Source organism: Engraulis encrasicolus, chromosome 11 (genome assembly GCF_034702125.1).
Source record: "Engraulis encrasicolus isolate BLACKSEA-1 chromosome 11, IST_EnEncr_1.0, whole genome shotgun sequence".
NCBI classification, from domain to species: domain Eukaryota; kingdom Metazoa; phylum Chordata; class Actinopteri; order Clupeiformes; family Engraulidae; genus Engraulis; species Engraulis encrasicolus.
Genome location: NC_085867.1, coordinates 487047 through 494487, shown reverse-complemented (window position 1 = coordinate 494487; position 7441 = coordinate 487047). Strand labels below are relative to the sequence as shown.

At 41.6% G+C, this 7441-nt stretch overlaps 2 long non-coding RNA genes across 2 annotated transcripts; one reads left to right on the top strand and one right to left on the bottom strand.

Annotated features, from left to right (window-relative positions):
- On the bottom strand, window positions 1–7190 carry LOC134458714 (uncharacterized). The gene is made up of 3 exons (XR_010036599.1): window positions 7092–7190; window positions 828–883; window positions 1–244 (listed from the first exon to the last, which is right to left on the bottom strand). It is a non-coding gene; the product is annotated as an uncharacterized LOC134458714 (long non-coding RNA).
- On the top strand, window positions 3592–6381 carry LOC134458713 (uncharacterized). The gene is made up of 4 exons (XR_010036598.1): window positions 3592–4053; window positions 4160–4241; window positions 5586–5742; window positions 6240–6381. It is a non-coding gene; the product is annotated as an uncharacterized LOC134458713 (long non-coding RNA).
- Window positions 7191–7441: the final 251 nt, after the last annotated feature.

Here is a 7441-nt window from a genome sequence, read left to right as displayed (position 1 = left end):
GGCCCAGTTGTGTTGTGCTTCCTGTCTGTCCTGTGACTTGTGACTATGTCTTTCTATCTCTGGGCCTGCAGGTGGGGCAACACCTGTGGTCAAGCCACAAAGACATCCTACAGGACAGACATACATCAACACTTAAATACTATCTGTTATGACATAATGTACCACCATACTTACTTCACTCAATGTCAGCAACGCAGGCCATGCGGTGTAGACTGCCAGCGTATCTTAGACAAGCCTTTTGCACCTATGACAAAACACATAATTAGAGTGCTGGAGTTGATGTAACAGAAATTACAAGATAAGATGAGGGCTAACATCACAATGGCATTGACTGACTTCCTGTAAAACCTAAGTTGAGACCAGGGGTCAAGGAGAGTGGAGTAGCCTCAATCAAATATAATCTGCCATATCAAATAGCCTATGTCACTGCATAGATGTTGACTGACGCATGTTGTTGGATTACCAATGATTTTGCATCCTCAAGCAACTCCACACCATGCATGAAACACCACTTCTTGTTGTCTATGGCAAGCAAGTCAGGTACATCTTCACCACTTTTTAGACTGGGGAATATTGTCACCATTTAAAAATATTGGTAAATAACGTGACTACAGCCACTTAAGACAGCGTGAAATTAAAGGTAATTAAAATATTTTTCACCATATCCATGTTTCATACAATACAAAATAACTGTTGACACCATGCCAACATGAAAATGACAGCTAATTGGCTAAAAAATATGTTTATCCTCATTTTGCTTTGGTGTAAGTAAAGTGTTCAAGCAGAGGGTAAAGTGTAAAACAATTGAACATGGACATAAATCCTACCTTTTACAATGACTGTCTTCAAAGTCACATCTTCCACTCGCACAGGGGGCAACCATCTGTCAAGTTGAAAAACAGAGGTGAACCTTTTCTCACAATATCGGCAAACATGGCTTTTCAAAGGTGATATTCAGGACTGGCCAATAGTGACGCCCATTACAAAAAATAAGATACATATTTTGAGTAACATGTGGGGCATTACAGGGCAATAGCAAGCTAGAGAGCAATAGCTAGTGTTCTGTAATGGAATGTTCACATTGTATATATTGCACGGGCCCGTTGTCAAGGGTACCACTTCAGTTCCTGAGCTAGTGATAAATGGTCAACTTCAGTCCGGTCTCTGTCCTTTATTGTCAAGTTGTTTATACGTAACCCACAGTCAGTTATACTTAGGGAGTATAACATAACATGGTGTCATATTAGTGGTGGACAACGCGACAACGGAAAGAAAAGATGCATACAACGACAGATAGGGACAAACAACGAAGAAGATGAGCCGATCAGCACAGCCAATGGTAGCGGTCGCCCAGCCAACGGTAGCAGCAGTAGCCCAGTTGCAGCTAGCACAGTTGCCTCCCCCGAGTGAGTTCGACTTTAATTGTCCGAATGACTGGCCAAAGTGGATCAAGCGATTTAATCGCTATCGGATCGCATCAGGGCTTGACAAACAGTCACAGGAATTTCAAGTGAACGCATTTATGTACTCGGCGGGAGAGGAGGCTGAGGATGTTTTGGCTGCGCTCCCGTTGACAGAGGCTGAAAAGACATCTTACAAAAAAGTCACGGAGGCGTTCGAAAAACACTTCGTGAGCAAGAGGAACGTCATCTACGAAAGGCCCTGTTTCAACCGTCGAAACCAGCAACCGGGTGAGAAAGTGGAGTCGTTTATTACTGCCGTACATACATTAGCGGAACATTGTCAGTTCGGGCCTCTAAGGGATGAGTTGATAAGGGATAGGATCGTAGTGGGCATCCTAGATGAAAGACTGTCAGAACGATTACAACTTGATGCAGAACTCACCTTAGAGAAGGCTGTAACGCAGGTCAAGCAGAGTGCGGCAGTAAAGAAGCAACAACCGGTGCTGAGGGGGGCCGAGATGGCAGCAGGGCAGGTAGAAGCCATAAGTAAAGAACATTACGCAAGAACATGCAGCATGTCTACCAAAGGGGTACATGACATCACGCAGGGGTACGTGAGTGACGAAGAAGAGGATTACGCGTTTCTTGGAGAAGTTTGGTCAGCAGGAGAGGATGAGGAATGGGTTGGTGTGGTGGAGCTGAACGGGGAGGAGAATGTATTCAAGCTGGATACAGGGGCGGCTGTCACCGCTATTCCCAGCGCCACCTACTCCACCCGCATCCATGGGGCACTGCAGCAGTCAAGAAAAGTGCTGTACGGGCCTGGGCACCACAGACTTGACGTTGAGGGCTGTTTTAAAGGGAGGATGACATTGAGAGGCAAAACAACTACACAGCTCGTTTATGTTGTGAATAGACTGTGCAAGCCTCTGTTAGGTCTCCCAGCCATTCTGGCCCTCAATCTGGTGCAGCTCGTCCAGGCAGGGGAAGCACACACCTTCACGGCGGAGGAAGAGGAGAACCAGGCAGAGGTCAATGGCGAGGCGGAGCGGGTTGTTGCCACAGTCAAAGGGCTGTGGAAAGGAGGAGGTGACAAGGCCAGGGCGCTGCAGACCTACCGTGACACACACCGGGAGAGGGGCTACTCTCCAACACAGCTTCCCATGGGGAGGCAGGTCCAGCCTGCAGCGACACTTCTTCCTCGGTGGCCAAGCATCAGGCAGTCCTGGAAGGAGGGAAGGCGAGCGAAGGAGAAGCAGCAGCCCCGGTACAGCCTGCGTCGCAGAGTCCAGGTCCTGCCGCAGCAGTCAGGCCAAAAGGTTTGCCTGCCTACAGGAACTGAACAGGGGACGGGTATGGCCTGCGCCACAGTGTCCTGTTCCTGCCACAGCCGCAGTCAGGCCAAGAGGTTTGGCTGCTTACAACTGAATAGAGGACTTTCGTGCAGAGAGCATCAACGTTGTTGAAGGCTCAGTGAGGCGAAAACACACACACATGCACCCAGTTCACAACACACACACACACACACCTTCACCTGACAACACAAACACCCACAAACACCTGAGGCACACCAGCACACACGAGCACAGACACAAACAAGCACGCATACAGATACATTCAACACGTACATCACTGCACTACATCTGGTGGAGCTTCACACCGTCCCAGACGTCTGGATTTTTAAAAGAGACTTTTGGGACACATGGGGAGAGAAAAAAAAAAAAAAGGGAAAAAAGGGGGAAAGGAAAGAGGAAAAGATGTTGTAATATTTTAATATTGCCTTGAAAAGAAAATTATTTAATGTTGCCTTGTATTTTAATAATTATATGCCTATTGTTTTGGTGCTTAAAAGTACATTGATCTAATGATTTGAATTTAAAGTATTAGTAATTGCTATGCAGTTTAAATGAGGGACTTGGGACAAATAACTTCAGGGGCAGATGTTCTTTAATGGAATGTTCATGTTGTATATATTGCACGGGCCCGTTGTCAAGGGTACCACTGGAGTTCCTGAGCTTCAGATAAATGGTCAACTTCAGTCCGGTCTCTGTCGTTATTGTCAAGTTGTTATAAAGTAACCCACAGTAAGTTATACATAGGGCGTATAACATAACAGCTAGCTGCTAACCCTTATCAAAAAATCCTTTAGGATTTTCTGTTTTTCCTATAGGATTCTGAAAATCCAATAGGATTCATCTAAAATCCAATAGGATTTTTGTTTTTACCCATAAGATTCTATAGGTCTACGAAAATCCTATAGGATTTATATACATTCCAATAGGATTTTCATTGTCTCCTATAAGATTAGAAAATCCTATAGGATTTACAAGATTCCAGAGACAGCTGCGAGCGCAGCTAAGTTTGAAATGATTTTGGTTGTCAAGGGAAACAAACTGGACGTTGCAGTCGCATATCAACCGTTTTCAGGTAGCTATTGTACTAGAGATGTAGGCTAACTCGGGCTTGATTAAAAAAAAAAACAACAACAAAAAACGTTCAATTAACTTGCCGAAATGTTTGCCTGTAATACTGTCACTTCAAGGACCTCTTCAACGCGTTTACTAATCGATATCCGACTTCTGAAGTGCTGCCGTAACTTTACCGTTAGCAAGTTTGCTAACGTGTGAAACGTAGCCTACCCAGCAAGCAGGTGAGTTTTTATTTAGTTTTATATTGTATGGTTTGCAGTATCACATTGTATGTTGGTCGTGTGTTTATAGTCTGACGCAGTGTAAAATGTTGGTCTATTTCTGCAGTCACGTCCTCAAGTTTCCTGCTGGAGTTGGGGCTGTCAAACCATTCAAGTGGCCCATGATGACTGACTGAAAGGACATTATGGTAAGTTTATCATGATAATCTATTCTTTGTCAAACTTGCTATGCACCACTGCAAGCACACATCACAGCCTTTACCACCTCAGTGTTATCTCTCCATTTTCCCACTAGACATTTGAAGTGAGCAGTGTTGGGCAGTAATGCATTACAAAAGTAATTAATTATTGTAATGCATTACTTTTCGCTGAAATGCAGACAGCAATGTAAGGCACTTCAGGGCAAAAGCTGACATTTTACTTAGTTACCATGCTAAATAACTGAAGTTACAATACATTGCAATGTCCTGGATTTTAGTGGGATTTATCTAGTGTGGTGGGTCAGAAAGAGGCAATTCCTGAACCTGGTAGTTTAGTCTAAATGCTGCCAAAAACACCTCCTGGATGGGAGGTGAAAAATTCATGACTCTTGAGCTTGATTAACACTGTAATACATTGCCAGATCCATATTTAGGCTTACAGTTCTTTTGGTGAAAGTCACTTAAGTAATGCAATAGTAGTGTAATGCCTTACATGTCAAATATGGTAATAGTGAAGTGTAAGGGATTATTTTGAAAAGACAGTAACATGTAATCAGTAATGCATTACTGTCTATATGTTCCCACAGCCCAATGGTCCCCACTAAGACTTAACATTCATTTTTAGGCCCATTGGTCTCACAGCCCATTGGTCCCGCAGCTTATACCTGCTGGCCCATGTTCCCACATTTCTAAGAATTTATTCAAATTTAGGCCCTATGTCCCATGGCGGGAGGAAGGGCATGTTCTCTTAGTTTACTCGGAAATGTGGCTACATGAAGTTGTTGAACATAGGGCATATTTGAATACTTTCTTTACAATGAGGGGAAATGGGAGCAGCAAGAATAAGCTCTGGGACCGCTGACCCCAGATGCCACGCCATTATCATTTTATAATGTAAGTTATATCACTTTTAATATAAGTGCAACTCCTGAGTTCATATTGCCTTCACTGAATGGGTCCCTCTTGTTTTCACAGCGAATTCACTACAAGTCAAAATCAGATAAACAGACAGGAACATCAGCCTTCTTGGTGCCAGATGGAAATACTTGAGAATAGCAAGAAAAACGGTAAGTCTAAAACTACACATAAGATCATAATTAAGTTAAATGTGACCTGGTGGCATTATTGCATGACTGCTTAACATTCAGAAATGATTGCTATACTGTCACTCATCATCTAGAATACATCTTGGAGTTAAAACTTAAGAGTCTATGGGCTTTAAGAAAGAAAAAAAAGAGTGAATGAGGTAATCACAACTCTGCCAAGAGTCTGTTTTGGTGTTCATTAAAATTAGTGTAACTATTCTCTTCCTGTGCTTTGGTTTTGTTTTAGGTTCAAGTAGGCCCGACAACAGAGATCACAGACAACCACAAGAAGTGACCCCAGGAGGGGGACAGACCATATGTTGGCAGTTTTTGGAAGGCAGGTCCTAGCCACGCACTCATATACCGGAAAACCACCAGTAAAATTCAACAAAAAAACCTCATAAGTGAGTACCTTTTCACTACAATACCTTGCTTACATAAACAGCAAAGTTCTCAGACAAGGAATAGTTTTTATACAGTACATCCAGCAAGTACTGTCAGCACTTCACTTTTTTCCACACATTGTTGTGTTACAGCCTTATTCACAATGGATTCAATTCCTTTCTCAGCTTGCCTTTCTTTTACTCAAAATTGTACACACAACACCCCATTATGACAAAAAAAAATTATGTGCAAAAGTACAAACAGGTAGCTTTTCCCATGGCACTCAAAACATGCGAATTACTTAGCCTACGGGATGCACTGTAAATGTCTGACACTGTCACAAGATTTCCATCCATGCTACACTCATTGTTTTCAACAACACAAAAAACCCTCTCCCGCACATGCCACAGATTCTCAATAGAGATTTAAAGTCTGTTCAGTAGGCCTATGTATTTTCTCATGTCTTAATTTTCCATGTGTTGGTCTGCTCTGTATGTTTGTTTGTTTGTTTTTTCAGACTACTTCACAAACAAATTTGATGTGGACACTTCAATGATCAAGCAAGCAATGGCACAGGACTGTTCAGATGAGGCAAAAATGACACCCACACAATGATCAAATAATGAAATAATAAATATATTTCGCATATGACCATTTCATTTGCTGTGTTGTTTTTTTGCATTATGTTTATGTGAACTATGTTTTAAAATCCTATTATAATAAACACCACAGAATACAAATCCTATAGGAATAGAAATCCTGTAAGAATAAATCCTATAGGAATAGAAATCCTGTAAGAATAAATCCTATAGGAATATAAATCCTATAGGAATTATCCCATCAGAATCCTATTGGATTTCTATCAGATTTTGGAACAAATAATCCTATAGGAACATTGAAATCCTAAAGGAATCCTGTAGGATTCTGCCTTCTGGATTCCAATAGGATTCCTGTAGGATTTTGGTTCCAAAATCTGATAGAGATCCTACAGGATTTACCTTACTGGATTCCTTAAGGATTTTTTGATAAGGGAAGCTAAACAGCAGCAGGTGTTAAACTATGTTTAAAATAATTATGCTGGTAATTTACACTTCAGACTGGATAAACCTTAAGGCAACTTTTTTTACTCCTGAAGATTTTGCACAAGATAAGCTAGCCTACTGTTTAAGAGTGGATATTTGAATGCAAGACAAACAGCTTGTCAGATCACACAGCATGATCTAACAATCGTATCAGTTAACTTTCCATACAGACAAAAACGCCCAAAACATCACAATAGCGTAGTATAGTTCACAAATGACTGTAATAGTGTCTTAATACAAGCATATTGCCAAAGATGACAAGGATTGAAACGGATTGTGAAACTTACCCGGCTGAAAACGATTGCCTCAATTTCAAAGCAGGAGACCAACTGACGAACAGGAAGTGACGTAATTCCATTTCCGGTTTTACTCTTTGGTGTTTTTTGTTTTTGTTTGTTATCCCACCTGAATTACAGCATGAATTTCACATATATAGTTTTGATTTATGTAAAATATATCTGTACCAATAAGGTAACAACTTGGTGCCAGCAGGAAGAAGATAAATACCGTCAATGAAAATGTGTTTCGACAATAGGCGATTCATTTCTTACTGCCACCTACTGTTCTGGAGTGTGATGTGCATGTCAGTTAATATTATGAGCTTTTTTCAAGTGCATACATTATTTGTTTAGGCCTA